General features: G+C 50.1%; 1 protein-coding gene across 4 annotated transcripts in view; it reads right to left on the reverse strand.

The window, feature by feature from the left end:
• PTK2B (protein tyrosine kinase 2 beta) overlaps positions 1 to 21,745 on the reverse strand; it is a 123,092-nt gene extending 101,347 nt beyond the window's left edge. For 3 of the 4 annotated variants that reach the window (XM_046655945.1, XM_046655946.1, XM_046655942.1), the window contains exon 1: positions 21,597 to 21,745. The gene's annotated coding sequence lies outside the window, so the exon portion shown is untranslated. Of the gene's footprint in view, positions 1 to 21,445; positions 21,543 to 21,596 lie in introns of those variants that run through there. The other variant, XM_046655944.1, reaches the window with a different exon arrangement.
• Between the last annotated feature and the right edge of the window lie 1,690 nt (positions 21,746 to 23,435).

Consider the following 23,435-nt stretch of genomic DNA (forward strand, 5'->3'; position numbering starts at 1 on the left):
GGGATCAGGGACTGGAAGAACCACAGGGCTGCAAGGGGGGACGGGGCAAACAGGGCAGGGCCAGCACTTGAAGAACAACCTCCAAATGGAAGAGACCGTGGGGAATGTGGCGGTTGAGGGGACAGGGACTTGCTGCAGGGCAAGGATGCGTGGGAGCAGAGAGGATTCTGCAAGCTGCCCCGCCTGCATCACAGGCATCCTGAGAACAAGTGCAAGCAGAGAGATCCGGCCCTTCAAGAACCACCTACCCAGCCACCCCCACAAAGACATTACCCAATGCCAAGTAAAAGCCAAGCAGCAACCAATTTGAGCCCCCGGATGATGAGCCAATATCTCTGGAGCATAATGCTGGCCACCTCTGACAGTTACCTTCCTCTTAGCTGCAGAGAGAAACCAGGGAACTGTTTGTATTGTCTGCAGTGCTCCATGGACAGTGCTGGGAGGTGCGATCACACTTCCCTCACTGGTTGCTAAGCAACAGCATTAAGACGATGCACAAGCCTGATGCTCTAGGAGGTGTGTGTGTTGGAGCATGTGCGTGCTGGGGAGGAGCCGCAGAGTGGAGTGGAAAGAAAAGTAGCTCTGTTGACTTTGCTTTGACCGAGGGATCTTGGCAGGTGAAGTTTAGGAGAGCCTTGTCTTGCAGGGGGAACATGCAGGAGACTGCAATACTCCTGAAGTGCGGGGAACAAATGAAGAAACATTTGCACATTCACAGCATAGGAAGATGATCAAGTTCTGCTTAAAACTGTTCCCCAAGAACAGTATCTCAGAGTAGACACGTTTCAGGCAACCAGGTTAATTAGTTTTCAACTTCTGGGACATTTCAGTTTTTGGTTTTTTCCATTTGCTACTCAGTTCTTATTTTATCTAGAGGTAATTTTATTTATCTGGAAATCATTTTATCTGAATTGGAAGGCAAAGCATCTTTGGTTTGTGAAACTTGAGGCCTTTCCAGGTCCATGTTGCTAGGGTGAGATGCTGTTGAGCCAAGCAGAATGGGCTGGTTCATGAGGAAGGGAATGCTCCATCTTTGTGGGTGTCTAAATAGACCAGACAACCACTCGGCACGAGAGCTTCGTGGAAGAGTGGCCTTGAAAGAGAAGTAGGGGAGGCAGGGCAAGAGGCAGCAGGGACAAAGGCATGAGAGATGAAAAGCAGGGTGTGTTCTGAGAAGAGTAGGTAAAACCAGCATATCTAGATGAAAGTGGAATGCCAGGGGCTGAATTGTGCCCCCCACAATTCATTTGTTGAAGTCCTAACCCCCAGTACCTGAGAATGGGACTGTGTTTGGAGACACAGCTTAAATGAGGTTCTTGTTATTAGCGCTGTCGAGTCCATTCCGACTCCTAGAGCCTGTGTACAGCAGGACGGAACCTGCCTGGTCTTTTTGCGCTATCCTCTCACCTTCTGGCGCTACATCAGCCAGTGCTTCGCTGCAATTCATAGGGTTTTTACCTTTAATGAGGTAATTAAGGTAAAATAAGGTCACTAGAGTGGGCCTTGATCCAATATGACTGGTGTCTCTATAAGAAGAGGAGATTAGGACAAGGACATGAACAGAGGGAAGGCCATGTGAGGACACTGGGATAAGATGACCATCTACAAGCCAGGGAAAGAAGTCTCAGAAGAAACCAACCCTGTGAACACCTTGATCTTGGACTTTCAGCCTCCAGAACCGTGAGAAAATAAATGTCTGTTTTTAAGGCACCAATTGGTAGTATTTGTTACGGCAGTGTGAACTGACTAATACAAGAATCATGAGAAGCAAGGCTGGGAGAGGAGACCAGAGACAAACTGCAGAGGAATCCCGGGACCAGGACAGCTGGGCCGAGGAACTCAAACTTAGAGGGATTTGTAGATGGGTTTTACTTACTAAGTTTAATTAGCAGAATATTTCTAAACAAAAGGTCCATTTGGAGAAGGGAAAGACAGGAGTCTGCAGTGATGAAGAGGCTGGGAGCAACCAGCTCAGGGGCCTTGTTTCTTGTAAACTGTTATGTCTACTGCTGGTTGTGACATTTTAAGATGGTGACAAATCATTTGTGCAAAAGTGGAGAACCAGAAAGGCAGAGCATCTCACTCAAGGAGGAAGGGAAACAGCTCTTTATGTTAAGCCTGGAACAGAGAATAACAGGGTGGGTGGTCTCTATCTTTGAGGGCCATCATATTGAAAAACACTCATTCTTCCCGGCTGTTGCAGAGGGCAGTTCTAGCACCAGTGGGTGAGTTTCAGAGAGAGTTCAGCTCAGTGAAAGGAAGAACCATCTAGCAACAAGAGATTTCCAACAATGATGAGTTCTCTGGATGAGATATTTTCCACAGGTGCTCAAAAAAAAGAAGACCTTTCTCCATGAGAAGGAGTTTGGACTAGATGACTTCAACAGTCTACCCACACCTTCCCCAAATAATTCTCTGTTCAGTGGGGGCATTTCTGGTCCTTTGGGATGCTCCACTTTTCTGTGGTTAAAGAAGACTCTCCATCACTTTCCCCATCACTCACAGTAGCATAGTGAGGAAAGCAAGTAGTTCTATGAGAATAGAGTGAAAATAACAATCCACGAACCTGTTTCTTCAACTCTTTCTTCCTCATCTGCAATTGGGCAAACTACCTATAATACATACCAAGGTCTTGAGTGACCAGACTTGTAGCTGAATCAGGTTCTCCTCAACTTTGGAATGGCAGTGAATAGATTTATAAGAAGGTATGTGGAGAACTTATCATGTGCCAGACATTGCGTAAGTCACAGACAGGGCTGAGAGTGGATTTAAGAACAGCTAAGACTGTCTTATAGGGCTCACTGAGAGTCCGAAGGAGGAGGCTGCCCATTGTCACCCAAGGCCGTGTGCTGGGAGACCAGAAAGAACAGGGCCACTCATTCTGACCACAGGCCAGAGGAGTTCAGGAAGGCCCCGCAGAGGTGGCGCAATTGAAAGCTGAGGAGGATTTCAAGGGGTGACTAAGAAGAGCAAGAAAGCAAGAGGGAAGGAGGAGGATTTGGGTAAAGAAACAGCTCTTGCGGCAAAGGTGTGGGAAGTGAATACCACTTTGGGGACCGAGGAGTTTGGACACCTTTGGTATGGTGTGTCAGGTGGGCTCGATCACTTTGTAGCCAGTGGCATGAGCCTCTCTGGCTTCTCAAAGTTCCCCACCCAGAGCCTTCACTGTGGCCTCCAGGGTCAGGAGCTCCTGGTCTCCTCCACAGCAGCTGGATATACATTTTTACTTGACTCACCTTCCCATATGTGTCGGTTGTCATAGGTTTTGTTTGCGTTTTGTGCCTGAATCAACTATGTGTAATGGAATGTGTCTACCTCTCGTCAACTTGTTTGATCAGAAAGTCAGTGTAGTGGTTTCTGAGTCTCATCATCAGACATCAGGTCCGCAGTCTGGGAAAGCAACCGCTTCCTTCCATGAGCAGCAGAAACCCGTGCCCTGACTCAGTTTGCCTGAATGGGGAATGGGCGTCTGTTCCCAGAGACACTGTTCTCCAAGCCACCAAAACTCTGTCCTCCAGCGGTGGGCAGCTCCCCCCCTTCACCGTGCCGCTCACGGCTCGAGGCTTACCCACACGTCAGCATGGGCTGTCCTGCCCCAAGGACATAGCATCTTGGCCTAAAAATGTGTAAAAGATGATGAGGTTTCTACTTCCCTTAGGCAATGGTAACAGAATTCCTCCAGGAAGAAAACTGTATTTTTTTAGAAATATGCCTGCTGTAGTCCGAATCGTTGTGTCCCCACCAAATTCATATGTTGAAAATCATAACCCCCAAGGCGATGGTATTAGGAGGCAGGGCCTTTGGGAGGTGATTAGGTCATGGGGGTGGAGCCCTCATGAATGGCATTAGTGCCCTTATAAAAGAGACCTCACAGAGCTCCCTCCCACCTCCCACCACGTGTGGACACAGGGAGAAGATAGTCGTCTGTGAACTAGGAAGCAGGCTCTCACCAAACACCGAATCTGCCGCTGCCTTGATCTTGGATTTCCCAGCCTCCAGAACCGTGAGGAATAAAAGTCTGTTGTTTATAAGCCACCCTGTCTGTGCTATTTTGTTATAGCAGCCCAAACGGGCTAAGATAACACTCCACTAAATCACTGCAGTTAGAAGGTGAGGCTGCTGGAGCCTGGGCAGGTATAATGTGTTCATTGCTCTGGAAGAGGAGGAGGGAAGGCAAGGCAAGGCAGGAGGAGGGGCAGGAGACGGAGAAAGAGCAGAATGCAACGGGCTCTGACCCGCTCCATAACTCTTCCTCCTCCCCCAGTTCTTCAGTAAAGCCCACAAAATCACACATGGTCTGTGTGGTTGGACTTCTTGGAGTAACTGGTGAAGGGGCTGAGTTCTGTGCCTTGGGGGGAATGTAAACAAAAAGATGTGAGAGCACAGAGGTGGTGAGAAGCACCAGGAAGTGAGTCTAGAACTGGCAGAGGTCCTAGGGCAGGACGTTGGCTGCCATCAACTGTGGAGCTGGTGTTTCTGCCAAGTGTAATCAGACAGACAGGGGCTGGGGCCCCAGGTCACCTTTCAGTTACAGGTATTTCTGTCTCCTAATAGTGTATGCCATTGATAAGAATAATTGCTAAATGTATCGAGTACTTATTACTCACAATGCACCAATGCTGAGTGCTTTCTGTATGTAAATATATTACCTCTTTTTAATCTTCGCAATATCTCTTTAAGGAAAGCACTGCTATTATCACCATTTGGCGTGTAGAAAAACTGAGGTTAAGAATGTGCTAGAAGCCACATGACTGGGAAGTAAGGAGCCACACCTTGAGTTTGAGTGCTTGCTCCTGACCATTATGAACACTGTTTGCTGAGAGACTGAATTGTTTGTGTGCAAGCCAATGCTCCTCTGCCTCATCTGGGGACTCGATTGCTCCATACTTAAGGGACGGATAATATCAGGCCCAAGTCTATGCTGGGAGGGGAGGAGGAGGGGAGGGGAGGGTGTTTGGGTTGGGGGGGATGGCACACAGAGAAGTGAGCTGATGTGCTTGCCATTTTCCTGAAAAGCAAAGGATGGGGTCAAGAACTGAGTCTAGGGGTCCTTTCTTCACATTTAGGGCATTTTCCTTTAGTCACAGCACTCAAAGAAGGAACCAAAAAAAACGGGAAAAGGCCAGAAGGCATGCAACAAGGTTAACCAACAAGGTAGAGGTTGGAGAGGCAGTTACAAGAGCCCCTCCATGGAGAAGATAAGCTACGACCTGTTCCAGGCGCACTCTGCGAGCTGTGGCTCTCCTCCAGGGTGGCCCTGTCAAAGGGCAGTGGCTCCCAGGGACGGATCTGGGTCACCTGGGGCTTCTGTGATTCACGTGAGCTCCTCAGGTCAGGGGGCCCCTCAGCCTGGGGAGCCTCAGCAGCTTCACTTGAGAAGAATGAGGTAAAACAGCGAGAACTACAAGACAGTCTTGGGGGAGAGGAATGCTGTCTGGAAGGTTATTGAGCGTTGAAGAGGGCAGAGAGGGGGCCTGGCTGCACACCCACTGAGAGACCTGGAAGGAGCAGATCTGAAGAAGTACAGGAAGGAGCCAAAAAAGAAAAAAAAAAAAGGAAGGATCAATCATAAGATGAAATTCCTGAGGCTGACTTGGATGCCAAAGGCAGCACATTTTTTGCCTAAGGAAAACATGCTTAATACAGCTCTGGGGGTGGTAGTTCCCTGAGTGATACAGATTAGTAATCAAATTATTTTCAAGGCTGATGAGCCCATTGACAGCTCTGGCACCCAGCTATCCCAACCCACCGATGGGGTTCAGCAAACGCCTTCTCTGCTCCATCTCCTCGGACTTTGGGGACACATGTCAAGAACGAGGGGCCGGTGAGGGCCAAAGTAAACAGGTCTTGGTTTGTTTTGGTTTGTTTTTCAGACCTTCCCTGTGATTCAGCAGACTGAACTGATTGAACTCCTCCTCCACAGTACCCCCTGAGCAGGGGCACAGCCGCCAGAACTGTGACCTCCAAGATTTATAGCTTAATTGGGAAAGACGATGTCATGGACTGAATGTTTGTGTCCCTGCAAATCCATACGTGGAAGCCCTAACTCCTAATGAGACTGTATCTAGACACAGGGCCTTTATGGAAGGAGTGAAGGTTAGATGAGGTCGTAAGGGTGGGCCCTGACCCCGTAGAGTTACTGTCTTTATAAGAAAAGGAAGAATGACCAGAGCTCGCTCGCTCTCTCCTCGCACACACAGCAAGAGGGCGGCCATCAACAAGCCAGGAAGAGGGCCCCCACCAGAGGCTGACCACACAGACCCCCTGATCTCACACCTTCAGCCTCCAGAGCAGGGAGGAACGTCCGCTGTTTCAGCCACCCAGTCTGTGGTGTTTCGTTATGGCAGCTGAGCCGACTGAGGCAGAGGCCACACACATAATCAACGATAAAATAAGGCAGAAGGAAAGTCCTATCAGAGTCAGAAAGAGAGTGGTGGAAGCAGAGAGGATGGTGAAGTGAAGCCAGACTCGGGGTGCTGGAGGGAAGGGCATGGTGGGGGTGCTCTTGGGGTTCGGGCCTGAGGGGCCGGAGAGGCGGGAATTTAGGAAGCCTGGGTGAGGCAGTCCCCATTGAGAGAACACCATGTCCACCATGCCCGCAGAGGGCCTGGGGCAGATGAAAGGTAGGGCCGATGGAGGAGGCCATTGAGATGCAGAGGGTGTTTCCACCAGCGTGGGCATCCAAACCATTTCTGGATTATTAAGAACAAAGCAAAGAAAACCAAAGAAGGAAGAAACGGCTGCCTGGGTCTGACTGCAGACAGAGGGCCCTCATTCACACCCCTAAGTAACAGAATTGGCTTTACTCCAGTGGTTCACAAAGTGTGGTCTCTGGGCCAGCGGCACTAACATCACTTGTAAAACTGGTAGAAATGCAAATTCTCAGGCCCCACCCCAGACTTGGTATGCCAGAAACTTTGCAGCTAGAGCTGGTAATTGAAATTTTTCAAAGCCCTCCAGGTGATTCTGACAGCACTGACACTCAAGAAGCACTACTGTGTGCTACTTTAGAGGGTCTAGGTTGATTCCAGAACGTTCTTCAAAGTGTGTTCATCCTCGGATAAGGAAGTCCTCTTCCCACACATCTCTTCTAGCAGCTGATGATATTCCGTGTACCGTGTTTTTATTTGAATCCCTCTGATGCCCCTCATTGCCACAGGTATTGGAGACCATCTCTAACTTAGCATTTTTTCCTCAGATCTTTTCCCTAAAACCTCCTCAGATCTGAACAAATGTTTACTGAGTATAAGTTTCACATCCTGACATTTACTGGAATACGATTGGAAGACAAAGGGGCACGAGACAAGGTCCCTGCCTCCCACCATTCCAGTTAGCAAGGCGTGTACTTGTGAAAAATAATTTTATCTCAAAATAACATGTGCCTGGCATAAATGGATGGTACAGCCAAGAGCTCTGGGAGGAGGGGTGCTCAGGGAAGGTGGAATGTGAGCTTCTGTCCTACGCCCAATCTCTTTTCCTCCCCAGAATCTTCTAGGCCTGAATATCTTACATGCTCCATAATTCCTGTGGAATACCCTATTCCTACAGGTGGGGCAAAAAGAGATGCCCACTTGCCCCCTTGCTTTCCAGGTAGGTGTCCTCTCCACAGATGCCTCCTTCCTGTAGACTGAGCACCATCTTACCTTCCTCCCTTCCCCCACTGAGGGCAGGTTGGTTCTTGCTCATCTGGCCAAGGCCCTCTCTGTTCTCTCTGCCCCACTCCCCAATGCACGTAGCTGCGCACAGGAAGAAGTCAGGAAGTGGGCTCTTCCTCGGGGCCAGCTCTGTGGGCCAGCCCTTGCCACGGCCCTCTCTGGCCAGGCAGCAGTGTCGTTAGCTGGGACACTCAAGCTGACAGCAGGAGCTCCAGGCCATTGGCACGGCCCTGCTGGTAGCCTTGGCCACACCCCAGAAATGTCTGCGGGTCTCTGAGCCAACACCTTCTTTGGGCTTGGCACGAGAGCTGCTCTGACCTAGGGCCAGAGTACTCTTTTCCAAAACAAAAATCTGACTTTCTTCCCTGCTTAAAACCTCCTGTAGCTATATATCCTCTCTCGATATGCTGTCTTATATATCTTATAGCTTCCTGATGCTAGAGAATAATGTCTAGTGCTGAGGAGCCATGATGAAGGCCTTCTCTGCATCCTTCCAGCTTTATTCCCACATCAGCCTCCTGGAGCTGTTCACGCTTCCCAAACAGGCCACACTCTTCAGTGCCTTTTTATCTTTAATATGCTGTGTTCTCTGCCTGGAAGAGCACCTTACTGCCCTTTCTCTGCCTGGTACACTCCTATCCATTCTTCAAAACCCTTCCCAGCATCACCTGGAATGTGAAGCCTTTTTACCCTCCCCTTGGTAAAGTTGGTAGCTCTGGCATCTGACGGTCCCCTTGCAGCATGTCCGGTTTGACTGTGACTGCGCACACTGCTCTTTCACTTTGAGGACAGTCTCTTGTTCACCTTTGCGTCCCCAGCACCTAGCACAGCACAGTGCCTATAGTAGGTGCTAAGTGAGGTGGAGCTGGCCTTCAGATTCACCATGTCAAAGCCACCGATCCCACATCCTAAAACAAGGAAATACAACTTCAAGGAGGAAGGGTATAGACTCCTTCCTTGCAGAGGTTTAAAACCAAGGGCAACACCCACCTGGGGGGACAGCCTCCACTCAGCCCTATCCTGGTACAGAAGGAAGCACTGGCTGTTGCTGTCACTGCAGAATGCTGAGATCCAGTCTCGGAATGCACTAAAATGCTGTGGAAGGGACTCAAATGCTTCTCTGATATGCTCAGACCTGAACCTCTAACTTCCCTTACAGACCAGCATCAGTAAAGGAAGGACTCCAGGCCATGTCACCACTTCCTGTCACTGTCTCTTGCTCCCTGACCCCACCTCCAACCACACGCATTCCAGAGTAAACTTCACAGGAATCTGCCCTTCTGTTGCTGTCATGAAGGTCTTTTGAAAGAGCAATATCGTCTGTCACTTATTCTCCCTCCACGGTTTGAGCCTTTGAAAGCCACCTCTTGAACATTCGCTCATGTCTCTGTCACCTCTTTGTATGTCTGCCCACAGCTTCCATTCCTGTCCTCTTGCCTTCTATTCCTCCTCCTCTCGCCTCACTCCTACCCCACACTTCGGAGTACTATTCTCCAGCTCACATGCATTTTCTGAAGAGAGGACCAAACGGGAAGAATGGAAGCGACCGTCTCTCTCAGAGGAATTTGCAGGTGAATCACTAGTGAGTGTGGTTTGTGGGATGGATCAGACTGTCCCACCCCAGAGAAGGGAGAAGAAAAGGCCTCCAGTGCCAGGCTCACGCATGAGGCACGAGCAACGCTGGAGTCCTCACGCTGGTGGGAAGGACAGTGGAGGACTCAGGGCCTGAACTCAGGGCCCAAGAAAACCCTTGTGTCATATCACATCCCCAAAGGTCCTGCTCCAGTGCCCTATAACCCGGAATCAAATCCTGCAGTGTGTCACGTGACCTTTGGGTTTCTCAACCACCTCCAGGAAACTGGGGGGACTCAGGTTCTCCCATTTTAAAAGAAGATGATTAAGATATTCCAGACAACAGAAAACACTTGTTGTTTCCAGCTTGTAACTGCAAACCTGTTTTTTAAACAATTTATATATGGTTCTATATATTGTATAATAAAGACGAAGGCTGGTTTTCTTGGCAGGAATTGAGAGGGAATAAAGAGGGACAGATTGGTGTGGTTGCTTGATTGCCTGGCTCACTAGCTTGCATTCGTTCTTTTGTTCATTCATTCATTCCTAAAGTCATTCGTCCATTCATCCATCCATCTGACCATCCATCCATCCGCCAATCCATCCATCTATCCATCTATTTTTAAACATCGTATATGCTTGAATATAAGATGAAGCTCTTCCCCTCCATAAATTATCTGTCAGAAAAGAGGAAGTTTATATTCTAGCCCTTAAGGAATCTTTCATATTATGGCTGCTCTCTCAATTATCCTATTTTGAACAAAAATATACTGTTTGGGAAAAAATATTACCCTGATACCACTTCAATTAATGCTAGTTTTGGATGCTTACAAAGATCACCAGATAAAATTGTTTTTTCAAAAAAGGAAGGATGGAACTGTAATATAGATTCAGTAAATTGTAGGGGTATAGTCTCTCAATTATAAGTGCTGAATTTTGTTGTAAACAAACATTTAAAAGATCATTTTTTAAAAGCATTCCACTGAGTGGTTACATTGTGAACATCAGAAACAATACCTTCTAAAGGATTTTTTCTTTCTTTCTTTTTTTTTTTGTTGAGGAAGATTCACCCCAACCTAACATCTATGTTAATCTTCCTCCATTTTGTATATGGGTTGCCACCACAGCATGGCCACCAACAAGTGGTGTAGGTCTGTGCCCAGGAAGCGAACCTGGGCCACTGAAGCAGAGTGTGCTGAACTTAACTACTAGACCACGGAGTCAGCCCTAAAGCATTTGATTAACATTTCTCCAAAGAAGATACACAAATGGCTGATAAATACATGAAAACATGCTCAACATCGTTAGTCATTAGGGAAATGCAAATGAAAACCACAGCAAGGTACTACTTCATGCCCACTAAGATAGCTAAAATCAAAATTACAGATAACAGGAAGTGTTGGCAAGAATGGGGAGAGATTGAGACCAGCACACATTGCTGATGGGAACGTAAAATGGCGCAGCTGCTGCGGAAAGCAGTTTGGCCACTACTCAAAAGGTTAAACAAAGATTATCACACAACCCAGCAATTCCCCTTGCAGATATATAACTAAGAGAAATGAAAATATGTGTCCATACAAAAACTTGTATATGAATGTTCATAGCAGCATTATTTATAATGGTCAAAAAGTAGAAACAACTCAAATATTCATCAACTAATGAACGGATAAACGAATGCGGTATATCCACACAATGGAATATTATTTGGCAATAAAAAAGGAAAGAAATTCTGACACATGCAACAACAAGGCTGAACCTTGAAGACGTTATGCTAAGTGAAATAAGCCAGTCACAGAAGACCACAGTATTGCATGAATCCATTTATATGAAATGTCCAGAATAGGCAAATCCATAAAAACAGGAAGTCGATTGGTGGTTGCCAGGGCCTGGGGAGAGGGGAGAATAAGGAGAGACTGCTAATGGTGTGGGTTTCCTTCAGGGTGATGGACACGTGCTGCAGTTAGAGAGTGCAGAGAGATGGCTGCACAATGCCATGAAGATATTAGAGTTCACCAAACTGTACATTTTTAAACGGTGAATTTTATGGTATGTGCATTACATCTCAAAAAAATCTGTTATTGGGGCTGGCCCCATGGCCGAGTGGTTAAGTTCGTGCGCTCCACCGCAGGCGGCCCAGTGTTTCATTGGTTCGAATCCTGGGCACGGACATGGCACTGCTCATCAAACCACACTGGGGCAGGGTCCCACATGCCACAACTAGAAGGACCCACAACGAAGAATATACAACTATGTATCCGGGGTCTTTGGGGAGAAAAAGGAAAAAATAAAATCTTTAAAAAAAAAATCTGTTATTAAAAGAATGAATAAACACCTTCTGGATTAATAAGAAATAGCCAACTCTCTTTAGACTGTAGGGAAGATGCTATAGGCCAGAAAACAGAGAGCTGATTCCAAAAATGGTTCTAGTGAAGAGAAGGACACTGATGTCAAGATGTGAGTGAAGTGTTGAATGTTTTTAAACAGAGAGAGTTGGGGAAAAGTTGTATTTTTAATTTAATGCATTATTTTATCTATTATGTGATTTAAAATGTGTCACTAAAATAATACATTAAATATTACCCTAAAATGTTGCCATATTCACATTACCTTTTTTTAAACAACCCTCCTTATTGGGAGGCACACATATGGTCCAGCACACATTACATATATCAAATGCGTGTTAGGCATCAGCTGTGTCCTCAGGATACAATACTGACTCTCAGTACAGAGATGGTTCTGACCTCAACAGAGCTTATAGCCTAGTTTGTCTGAATTTAAATGGTGTTCAAGTTTGAAGTCATTTCTACGAAAAGTGTGCAAAACTGATTATAAAACTGTGTGGGTCGTTCTTAATATTTGGGGGGCCATAGGCTCCTGGGAGCTCAGATGAAAGCTCTGGACTTTCTTCCCATAACCATGTGCACTTGCTCAGAGGTGAAAATTATGCGTCCTCTCTCAGGGCGTTCCTGTATACAATACCCCCTGCCCCCAGCACACACACATGCCACGCCCCAGGCTGGATTCCTTACTTTGAAATAATCTTTACTGACACCATTTGAATCTGGACCCATTCTCCAGCCCCCATCACACATAAACAATGGGGACCTCAAGAACTGGAGCCTGGAAAGGATCCAAGATGATCTGGGCACAGGAGATGCAGGGAGGGCCCAAGGACAAGCTTGGAAGGGGGTCGAGGGGCTGGGCAGGCACTTGCCTACCCCACTTCAACCCCGGGAGGGTCCACTTTTACATACTTGGTTTTTGCTTAAGATCCATTTTGAAGAAAGCATTCCACTTGTTAACAAGTCCCAAATCCCCTCATTGTATGTACAGATGAAAACCCTGAGGCTTGAAGAGGCTTACCCAGGAGACTCCCCCAAGATCATGAGGCGGGGGCAGTGACAGAGTAGCGAGAGCAGCCAGCCCAGGGCTCCCCGTCCCAGGGCAGCGCCCTGTCCTTCACCTCTCCCTGTGAGGGAGCACAGGTTGGCAGCTAAGTGTTTAGCAAACAGGTGCAGGAAGGGTTCTTCTACGCAGTCAGGAGAAGAAAGAGGGAGAGGGCTCAGAGGCACACTGAGGGCAACGGAGGGCCACCCTCTGGGGATAAAGATGCTAGTGTGGACTAAGTGTTTTCACATCTTGGATTGCAGGAGCCAGGAAGCTCCAAGTGCAGTCTCCATGGCAAGCCTACACCTGTGCACAGGTCAGTGGAGTCCAGGTCACCAAAAACTGCCAATCTCTGCCTTGCGAATCTCTCTCCCATTTTCCCAAAGTGATGCCACCCTCTCCCAAGGCTCCCTGCCTTTTTTCCTACTTCCTGTCTTTTTCCAGTCACTCAGCCTGGCTTTGCTAAGCTAAGTAAGCAGGAGGATCAGGTAAAGGAAAGGGCAGGGATCCCACGGATTAGAGAGACCCAGGAGCAGATTAGTAAAGGGATTACCCAGCTCCTGCTCTAAATCCTGACTCCTCTCTGGGCTCTAGGAAACCGCCACTTTCTGGGGAGGCAAGGAGAGCAGCCTGACCCTTGGGGGGGAAAGTGGTCCCCGCTCTGTCTCAACTGGCTTCCCGTCTGGCTCAGGTGAGTCAGTGAGTAGGACAGAAGGAAGGAAATGGAATCTCCCATCCTTGGAATTTGATGGAGTTAGGAAGGAGAATAAAAGGAAAAGCAGCTCCCTGCCCCACAGGAATTTCACACTGGTAGAACTGATACATTCTGGGAGATCAGAGGATGCCAAGGAGCCCTGAGGCAGCAGAGGGGAGCACAGGTTTCCCAATGAGTGGGTCTCCAACTGAGCCTGGGGGAAGGAGTCAGACTGGGGACGGAGGAAGGGGCTGGAGCTCCAGGCAGGACACAGGACTTGAGCAAAAGTTTGAAGGGGACCAGTGAGCAGACGGGGCTAGCTGGGGTGAAAGGCTTAGTTTGAAAAGTAGGGGAAAGTGAGGTAAGAAGGGTAGACAAAGGTCAGATTATGGAGGGCACTGAATAGTAAATTTAAGGGATCTGGATTTGCCTGGAGGCACAGGAGCCTCGAGGAAACTAGAGTTAGGAAGGGGAAAGGCTCTTAAATAACGTCAGGTGATATTAGATAATACAGCTCAGGCTGGACTTGGGCCAGAGAAAAGGGAAGGAAGGAATGAGAGGCATGAAGAAAGAATCTGCAGGATTAGTGATGGGTAAGATATGAGTGGAGAAAAGCAGAGAAGAGGAGAAACGGGATTAAACTCCAAGGTTTCTGACCTGAGTGTCTAGGAGAAAGACCACTGCTGAACAGGAGGCATGCCTGAAGGAGGAGGAGATGGTTTGGTGTGAGAAGATGAGTTGAGTTTCCAACATGTAGCATCTAAGGTGAGTTACTCGAGTGGAAATGTCTTATAGACTCTTGGAAGTGGAGGGCTGAGCAAGGGAGCAGGGCCAGCGTGGAGGTAGAGCCCAAGAGTCGGCTGAACTGACAAGGGTGGATGGGGGCGGGAGATCTAAGCACATGTGGCTCCTTGGTTCTAGAGGAGGCTGCCATCCAGAGGCTGCCGCTGGACTTCCAGACAGGCTGACATTTAGTGCATCCCTAGCAAAGATGAGGTCCACGGGAGAGGGCTTATCTGTGAAGCCAGAACACGGAAGAAGGAGAGGATTAAGGAGAATGGCAAATTATACAACCTAAACAATTTGATGCTCCCATAAAGCCTACATCTCTTAAATTCACCTAGGCGCCAATTTCAACTCAGAACATACAAGCCTCCAGTTAACCAGCAGACACTACCCATGTCCCCCAAATCATTCCAAATTGCATAATTTGTCCAGATTCTTAAACACAAACTATTCTCATAGTCTCCTGCATGCCCTCCTCAATGTCAAGCTCTCTTTTCTCTGAGCCACCTTCCACGTCCCTGCCCAAAGCCGATCACAGCCTCTTCACTCAAGCAGACACCTCCACAGCTCCCTGCAGCCTTCACAGTGACACCCGAACCCTCGGCCACCGTGTTCACACCTTATCTTACTTCACCCTTATCTTTGTCGCCCTTCGACACCCTTGGCTCCACCCAAAATGAATCATTCAAAAAACGCCTTCCCACCTCCCTGCTTTTACTTGTACCCTTCTTTGACCACAGCCACTATCCTAGGTTTCCATGGTCGTATATGCCCTGTCAGAGCTTTTCCACATGCCTCTTCGTGCAGGAAGCATTCCCAGACTCCCCAGACACAAGTCAGCTCTCCATCCTCTGACCTCACCGCACTTTACGGCACCTCTTTTACGGCACTGTAAGTCGTGATCTCGTCTTACACTCACTTATCTTTATGTATCATCACCCCAGCAGACTGTAAACCCTCCCTCAAATGTAGGGAGAGAAGACTAGGCTCGGAGAGTGCCAGTGGTGAAGACGGGGAGAAATATTGCATTAAACACACTCCTGGGACGGCTTACAAATGAGGGAGCGAAGGCTCCGTGGGGTTATAGAACTGGGCAAAGCACACAGGTAGAAGGCGACAGAGTCAAGACTCAAACCCGCATCTTTCTGAAGCAAAACCCGTCACCTCTTCAGGGATAGCATCTGGCGGTGTTTTACGGGGCATTTTCACACAAGGCAAGTATTTCTCTCAACAGCCCTCTCAGGGATGTGGTGCTATTTCTTCACTTTCAAATGAGAAAAGTGAGGCTCGGAAGAGTGAAGAGACTTGCTCAAAGTCACAGGGTAGCGAGCGGAAGAACCTCGACTAGAGCCGGGTCTCCTAACTCCTGGCTGTCTGTCCAGCCACCAGGCTGCCAAACTGTGTGGGGCTTGGGGCTCGGGACGGCCACTTCCAACTGCCTAAACTGACATGACTGCATTTCAGCCGAATGTCTGTGCGAACAGCAGAGGGAACGTAACGGGATGCTGACAAGAGGGCTTCGAAGGTGCCAGAGTATCAGGTCTCTTGTAGCCTGGCTGGAGCAGGAGCTGGGGGTGGGGAGAGCTTAAGCTGACCTGAGGGAGAGGAGCTGGGGTCTGGCTCCAAAGGCTCCTGGTGAACAAAGAGGTGTGCTTGGGTTAGGGAGGGAGTCGGGAGGCGGGAGAAACTACACTAATTTAGAAAGCAAACAAAGATGTGATGCTCCAAGCGGCCAGGACTGGAGGAAGGACTGTTCACTCACAGGCAAGGACGGGAACTCCAGGAACAGCAAGGCCGAACTCCGGGCAGAACGCCCAGCAGGCCCATGAGGAGCCTCCTGAGCCCGTGGATGTCCCAGAGGGGGTGCAAAAGCTGGGGGAGCTGACAGAGCCAGGTGGAAGACCTTCCGAGAAAGAAGGGGTATGAAAAAGGGGGACAGTGGTCCTGGGGCCCTCAAAGTTGTTGGGAGAATTGGCCTAACTGAAAGGAAGCCCAGAGACAAGAATTCAACGCAGGACCAAGTTCTAAACACTGGGCCGGGTGCATCCCGTTGAGCCCCCAGCTAGTGAGCGAGGGTGGCAGATTCTGTGTGGGTGGATTTCAGGACATAAAAGGGAAGAAGTGAACTGGAGAGGAGGAAAATGTTAGTGACCTGTCGCCCAGATAGAAAAGGGGAAGGCTCACCCTTCCACGGGTATTGGCAGTGGTTGATCTTAGTTCTCATCACATTGACCGGCTGCCTGCTGGGAAAAGGTAAGAGGTGGGGGGGTGGGGCCGGACAACCAGGGGTACATCCCTTCCTGCAGCCCACCATAGCCTCCCTGGAGGGTCCCTTGGAAACAAAATCCTGCCCTCCTCTCCATCCATCGTTGTGTCTAGGTAAAAAGTGCATTGGAATACGCAGTCTCCCGTCTGCTCTCTTAATCAAACTGTCATCGTGAGTAATAATTACACCTTGGGAAACAGCAGAGTGACTCAAAAAGCCATCCCCTCCCGGCTGCCACCCCCTCACACAGCTCAGAGCTTCGGAAGCGAAGCCACCATTTTCTCCTGCCTGTCAGCTCTCTCAACACCTTAAATGACCACTCGGACTCCAGCATCTGACGGGCAGTAGTAGAAAGTCTCTTTGCAGGCTAAAGAGCTAATTAGGCCTGGCTGTTCATCAAACACAGTGAATTGGGGGAGGAGGGGGGGCAAGAAGCAAATACTGTATACGTGATACATGCCAACCAGACCCCACAGGCAAGAAGACTTCTGCCCCTCAGAAGATGGCGTTTTTTCCTCAGGAAAAAAATAACGGTGCTTCCCTATCGGCTCAGATTAACCATAAGAGTAAAAATACAATGATAAGGAGAGCCACCACTTATTGACTGCCAACTGCGTGGCTGTTAAAGGACCAAATGTTTTATGTGCAGTCGAGGCTATGAAGCTGGCGCATAAGGGCACCTGGGACGTTAACATACTGAGATAGTCTATGCTACCGGTCACTGTCTGCTGCCCCAGCCCCGGCCTGCCTGCCTCCTCCAGCCCCTAGGTCCCCCGGACCCCCGCACAGCATGGCGTTGCACGGATCCCACTCCAGGCAGTGGCTGGTATCGGTTCTGTTAGATCCTGTCAGAGCTTTAGCGGTGGTTAATGTTTTGATTATCACTCCTGGCATACTCTCACACTCACAAGCCCTGTCGTCATCGCCACCTTACGGATGAGGAAGAGAGGGCTGAACGATGTGCCTAAGAGGCCCAGAGCTAGAGTTGGAAACCAGCCTGACCGATGGAGGCTGGGTGCTTCACCACCGGACCACCAACCAGGTCACCGGGCAGAGACAGTGTTCTTATCCTTGCTCTTCCCCCTTTACCCTACAACTGATGCAGAGTCTAAGAAGAAGTCTTTTTCTTAAGACTATGTATTTATTTATGTGTTTGGAAGATTAGCCCTGAGCTAATATCTGCCGCCAATCTCCTCCTTTTTGCTGAGGAAGACTGGCCCTGAGTTAATATCTGTGCCCATCTTCCTCTGCTTTATATGTGGGATACCTACCACAGCATGGCTTGACAAGCGGTATGTCCAGGATCCCAACCGGTGGACCGTGGGCCGCCAATGTGGAGCATGTAAATTTAACCGCTAGGCCACTGGGCCGGCCCCAAGAAGTCTTAATCATCGGGCAAGCAAGAACTCCTGTTAATTACCACCTTTCAGCCCTAAGCACTTCAGCATCTGTACTCCAGCCACCCCAGTGTGACCCCCTCAGGGCCCCATTCATCTGGGAGGCCAGGGCCACACGGTCCCAAGCCATGACTCCCAGGCAGGGGAAACCTAGGGGCCTGGAGACCTACCACCAGGGGTCCATCCCAGGACGTGCTCCCTCCCCTCCCCTACCTCATCACCAACTCTACTTGTCTTTCCAGTATCAGGACACGTGGAACTACTGCCATCACCGTGCGGGGCTGCATGCTAAGAGATTGCCCCTTTTCCCCAGGGTCCTCTGAACAACAGGAAATGGGCGTAAGCTGCAGGAGGAAGAGCTAGGCTGACATGGGGAGCAGTTTGTGCTCATGAAGGATGTGTGATTCTGGGACACTTGCACACAGCACCAAATCTCTGAAGAGCTTCTGTAAGTTGGACACTGCTGAGTCTGTGGTAAATTAGGACCACTCTGCCTAGAGTTACGGGATGAAAACTGTCCCCCAAAAGAGCTGCTTGGTCCCAGGACTGCCCCCACATCAACAGTCACTAGATGTGGAATGCTATTTTCCTTGAGACAGTAATAGGTGTTCCCACCATGCCCCTGCAACGGTTCTATAGTCAAATTTAGGGAATTCTACTAAACCCAGTGATACAGACGCCTTTTCTGCAGGACTTATCATAACCTTGACCCTGCAAATACGTACAACACATATCCAAGAGTGGGCTTATTTGAAGGTTTCACCACTGGAACACCTACACCAGTCTCATGGCGTAGAGTTTCTCTGGACACTGTTGGGCAAATGCTGCTCTAAAGAGCCAGGGACAAGTGCTTATCACGGGGTGGGGGGATGGGGAGATCCAGCCACTGGAAAGAGGGACCATTTTTAACCCAGCGGTTCCCACAAGGGAAACACACTTTCCATTTCCTCTTTCTCTTAACGAATTCTTAACTCCCTCCAGGTTCCCTTTTCGGAGACCCCTAATTTGCTCTCACAAATGCTCCTGTTAAAGTCAAAACACGGTTCACAAGGCACCCTTCCTTGTTCTGTTTTTCTAATAAGGTTCTCATTATCAAAGTGGGAATAATGACAGCCAAATTTTATGGCGCACTTGTCTGTGTCAGGCACTGTGCTAGGTGTTTTACGTGGATTCCTTCTTTCCATTCATTCCCATTTCCTTTCAGTTAATTCTCCTCTGAGCTACTCCATCTCCCACCAACCGCCACCGCCCTCCAAGAGGAGACTGGGCCTTTCCGGCCTGGATGCAGGTCACCTGGGAGCGGGCGGAGCTGAAGGAAGGCTTTAGCTCTCTGCTCAGGAGTGAACCCCTCTCTCACCAGAAGTGGAAGCCCACCACATATTTCCCCTGGGACCTCTGAGTGCTCGATAAATAAGAGGGGAAATAAACGAGCCCCAAGCACTTTGTGGAGGCTGCTTCCGTGACCTCTGTGAAGGTGCCACAGAAATTAATATCTACCACTTTTTCTTTAGTACTCATTAGGCAATCTACATACATTGTAATAGATCCTCTCAACCACCCAGACAAATAGACATTCCTGTCCTCACTTCAGAAGAGAGACGCTGGGGCCCCGAGTGGCCTCACAGCTGGGCAAGCGGCCACACTGGGATTTGAATCCAGGCCCATCGGGCTCCAAAGCCCAATTTGTTTCCGAGGTATCATCATCCCTGAGCTGCGTAGATGAACAAGCTGACCAAGGAACTGATTATTTATTTTTTTGGAAATAACGTGGTCAATCAGTGAAGGAGCCCAAAAGCAGAATCCAAGAGGATGGGTTGCAAGATAAATACGTCTTGAGCTTTTTCTTGGGGTGCCCAGACATGCCTCCGCTTCACATCCCAGCATAGGAGCACCCTCTGCCTCTCCCGGAAGAGGGCTGCCAGATAAAATACCAGACATCCAGGTAACTTTAAATTTCAGACAAACAACGAATAATGTCTTAGTATAACTATGTCCCAAATATTGCATGCGGCATACTCATACTTGAAAAATATTCATTGCTTATCTGAAATTCAAATCTGAGTGTCCTGTATTTTTATTTGCTAAATCTGGCAGCCCTACCCTGGAGTCAGCGGCATGCTGGGAAGTCTCGTGCCTGGCTCCAGGTCCCAAGTGCTGCTCCCACAGGAGTTGCCATGGCAGCCTGAGCAGGCCTTCTGGAGCCGTCTACTTACCTCTCCAGCTCCACCTCGCCCCTGCAGTCTCCAGCTCTGAACAAGCTGAGCTACTTTCAGTTTCCCCGGCTGCGTCATGCTGCTTCTGGCCTCGGGTCTTAGCACTTGCTGTGTTCTGTGCTGGTCTACCTCCCCCACTTTCCCTCCCTGGCTAATTTTTATTGACCCCTCAGGTCTCCGCTTAGAGTCACTTCTGCCAGGAAGACTTCCAGACACCCCTGAGCGTCTCCTCCCACAGCTCCGCACCCTGGGTTGGTTAGCACCCTGCCCCTTCCCGCCGCAGCACCCACCACTCACTGCACTGCTCTGGCGAGCAGGGGCTGGTCACAGGCGCTGGTGTCTCCCCACATCCAGCACCAGCAACTGGCCTCAGGTAGGACTTCAGTAAGTGCTTATCGGATGGATGAATGAATGAATGGAGAATGTCCTGCCAGAGCTGGATCTCTTGAATGTGACTACTTCCTTCCTCCCTTCCATCTTTACTCACTTTTTCATCTCTGCCTCCTTGTCTCCCTCCCCCCAGAAGAGTTGTGCAACGCCGGGCTTAGGTCCACCACAGCATTTCTGGGCCTGCACTTGGCGAGGGGAGAGCAGCCGTGGCATGGAGGGGCCTCTTCAGCCCCTTAGCTCATTACCCCACCAACTGCCCCTGTCCTTCAGTCTAGCTATAGGTCAACGGAAACTCTTCCTCCTCTGGCGTTCTGGGGAATGCCTCCTCTGTGTCCAAACTTCTGCTCTCCTTCTCCCCCTGGCCCCTTTAAAAGAGCCTGATTGAACTGAGCTCCAAGTTTGGAGGGTGGGGAGACGCCAGTGTCAGATGGCTGAGGGTTAGGGCAGGTGGTGGGGCTGGGTGGGCTCAGAACATCTGTTCCCTGCGCACCCACCCAAGGCTCTGCCCACGCACAGCCTGACAGCAGGGGAGGCGGCACCGATCTTAACCCTTTAGCGGCATTCAGAAGGGAGTTTCTCAGTAAACCAGTGTGGCAGTGAGCGCTAACTTTAGTCCTCACAGCGAGCGCGCGCACACACACTCACACACACACACACACACACTCACACACATCAGAGTCCTGCCTCGACCCCGCTTGCAGAGCTCTGCTTGCTGCCAGTCAGGGCTTGGTTGAGGAGATGCCATCCCAGGGGGAAAAGAAGCCAGTGCTCGGCAGAGGTGTGCACGGGAGGGAGTGTGACCAGGGTGGCGCGCTGAAGGGCGCGGGGAGAGGGGAGAGAGCAGGACGCAGGGACAGGCTCTAAGGCAGGAGCTGAAGTTGGATTCGGAAAGCCTTGGTTTTTGCTCTCTGATCCGACCTTTAGAGGGAGGCAGCTTTTCTGTGCCTTCTCATCATCGCCCCCAGCCTCCCCAGTCTGAATACTTAGGAGGACAAACACCTTTTAGTCTCAAATTAACTCCAGAAATAGAATCCCTCATCCCCTGCGGAAGGCTAGCAAGCCCCAGGCGTGCACCGCACGCGCACCTACGACTTCTGGGTCTGTGGCTCCTTTTCCAGCAACTTCCGGTCCCGTCCAGGTACGCACAACCTCGAATCACCCCCTCCACCCGCTTCCCCCTCATCCAGCCTCCAACTTCTGGCTGGCGCTCAGCCCCGATCGCGGGAGGGGACTCACGGAGGGAAGCGCCGACTCGGGCGGCGGCTCCTCGGCTCGACCAGGTGAGCGGGGGCTGTGGCAGGTACAGGTGAGCGGCGCTGCGGCAGGTAAGGGCTTCTCGGCGGCTCCGGAGGCCTCCGCTGAGTAAGAGGGCTGACAGGTTTGTGTTTTCCCCTCTCCTCCTCCTCGTTAACCACACCCCTGCTGCTCTCCTCCCCACTTCCTTAAGGGGTGGGGTGTGTTGTCTGTGGTGCTGAGTGCATGCCTGCTCCAGCCTCTTACCATAAACTCTGAAATAGACGCCGCCCGCCAATTCCCTGAGCGGCACGTGCCCACCTGGGGGACCATTTCTGCCATCCTCCCACCCCAAATGGGGTCTTCTGCTGTTGTGTGCCCTCTGTGAACAGCTGACCGCCCAATCCCTGCCACCCCTCCACCCTCCTTCCACTCCACTCGCAGACTTTTGGAGCCCACACTTACAGGCTGGTGTTTTTCCTCACTAGCCTCCAGGTATGTTTCAAAGCGGGAGACTGTAGTTGCCTCCCAAACTCTCAGCATCTGTGTCCCTTCCGGTCTCTCCATGTCCTGAAGTGGCCCAGGCCCCTTTTCCAGGCACTAGGGATCAGGTGAATATCACCAGGGGCTTTCTTTGGCAGAACTGGTCCCAGTGCCTGAACACCAGGACGAGGTCCCTGGGTCAGGAGAGGGCAGGACTAGAGGGCAGAACAAGAATAGTCCTAGAAGCTGGGCAGCCTTTTCCCGGCTTGTCTCCACGCCAGCCCACTTCACTGCCCAAAGAAGCCGTTCACCTGTTTACTCAGGCCAGCAGGGCAGTGAGATTTGAGGCAGGGACTGAAGGGCGCTTAGCAACACTTTTCCTTCTCACTAGAAACATTCCAGACTTTCTCTTGAGTAGGGGGAGGTGAACCGGACTTAGCATAAGGTCAAAAAGCTGGTGTGTGCTCAGCATCCCCCACATCCTCAGAGTTCCTCTCCAGAGCCCTTATACCCCAAATTTTTTCTTTCTGTATCCTGCAAAGGGTTGGGATCTCCCACAGTTCTAGAGGATGCTATTCACAAGGTTGTCTCTCAGGATGGTGCCCTCTGGCGTTGTGCACCTGCATGTGACAGCCTGGCATACACGACAGCCCCCATGACACTCTCTCACTGCTCACCCCCAAACTCAGGGGATCAGCCACCCCAAGAGAAAAACAGGAAAAGCCAGCATCTGGTGAGCATGTCTAAATGCCAACCACTCTGCTAAAGAAGCACTCAGCTTACCTGGTTTCATTTAATTCTCCCCATTTCCTGAAAATAAAAGCAAGACTTGGATTAATTAACACGTCCAAGGCCACAAAGCCAAAAAGTCAGAGTTTCTCGGAGTATGACCAGTGGACTACCTGTAGCTTTTAAAGTGCAGATGCCGGGAAGCCACTCCAGGGCTAGTAAAAATCAGAATCTCTAAGCCTGGGGCCCACCCACTCAAACATGGCAACTTACAACCCAGCTGATGGGAGCTCATAGCCACAACTGCTGGGGCTCCCTGTTGTTCACCCCGGGCCCCAAATCTCCATGTTCCCAGGACTCACTTGGAATCTTAGAAGACAACCAAGTAGGTGTCGAGGGAGACCTTGGCCGGGGCTTGGGGCCACAAGGCAAGTGGGACAGATAAACTGGAGTTAGCAGGGAAGCGGGGAAGATGAAGCTCACTGCCCACACTGCAAGGAAGCTTCAGAGGGCTTCAGAAAGTGGGCGGCCCCTCCATATTCTTGCGCGTGGAAGTGAGGTCGATGAAAGGCGACCGGTGTGAAGGTTAGCTGCCTGGGTGACTTGTTGAGGGTCTGTCCAAGTGCTGGC

This window comes from Equus quagga, chromosome 3, assembly GCF_021613505.1.
Source record: "Equus quagga isolate Etosha38 chromosome 3, UCLA_HA_Equagga_1.0, whole genome shotgun sequence".
Taxonomy (NCBI): Eukaryota; Metazoa; Chordata; class Mammalia; order Perissodactyla; family Equidae; genus Equus; species Equus quagga.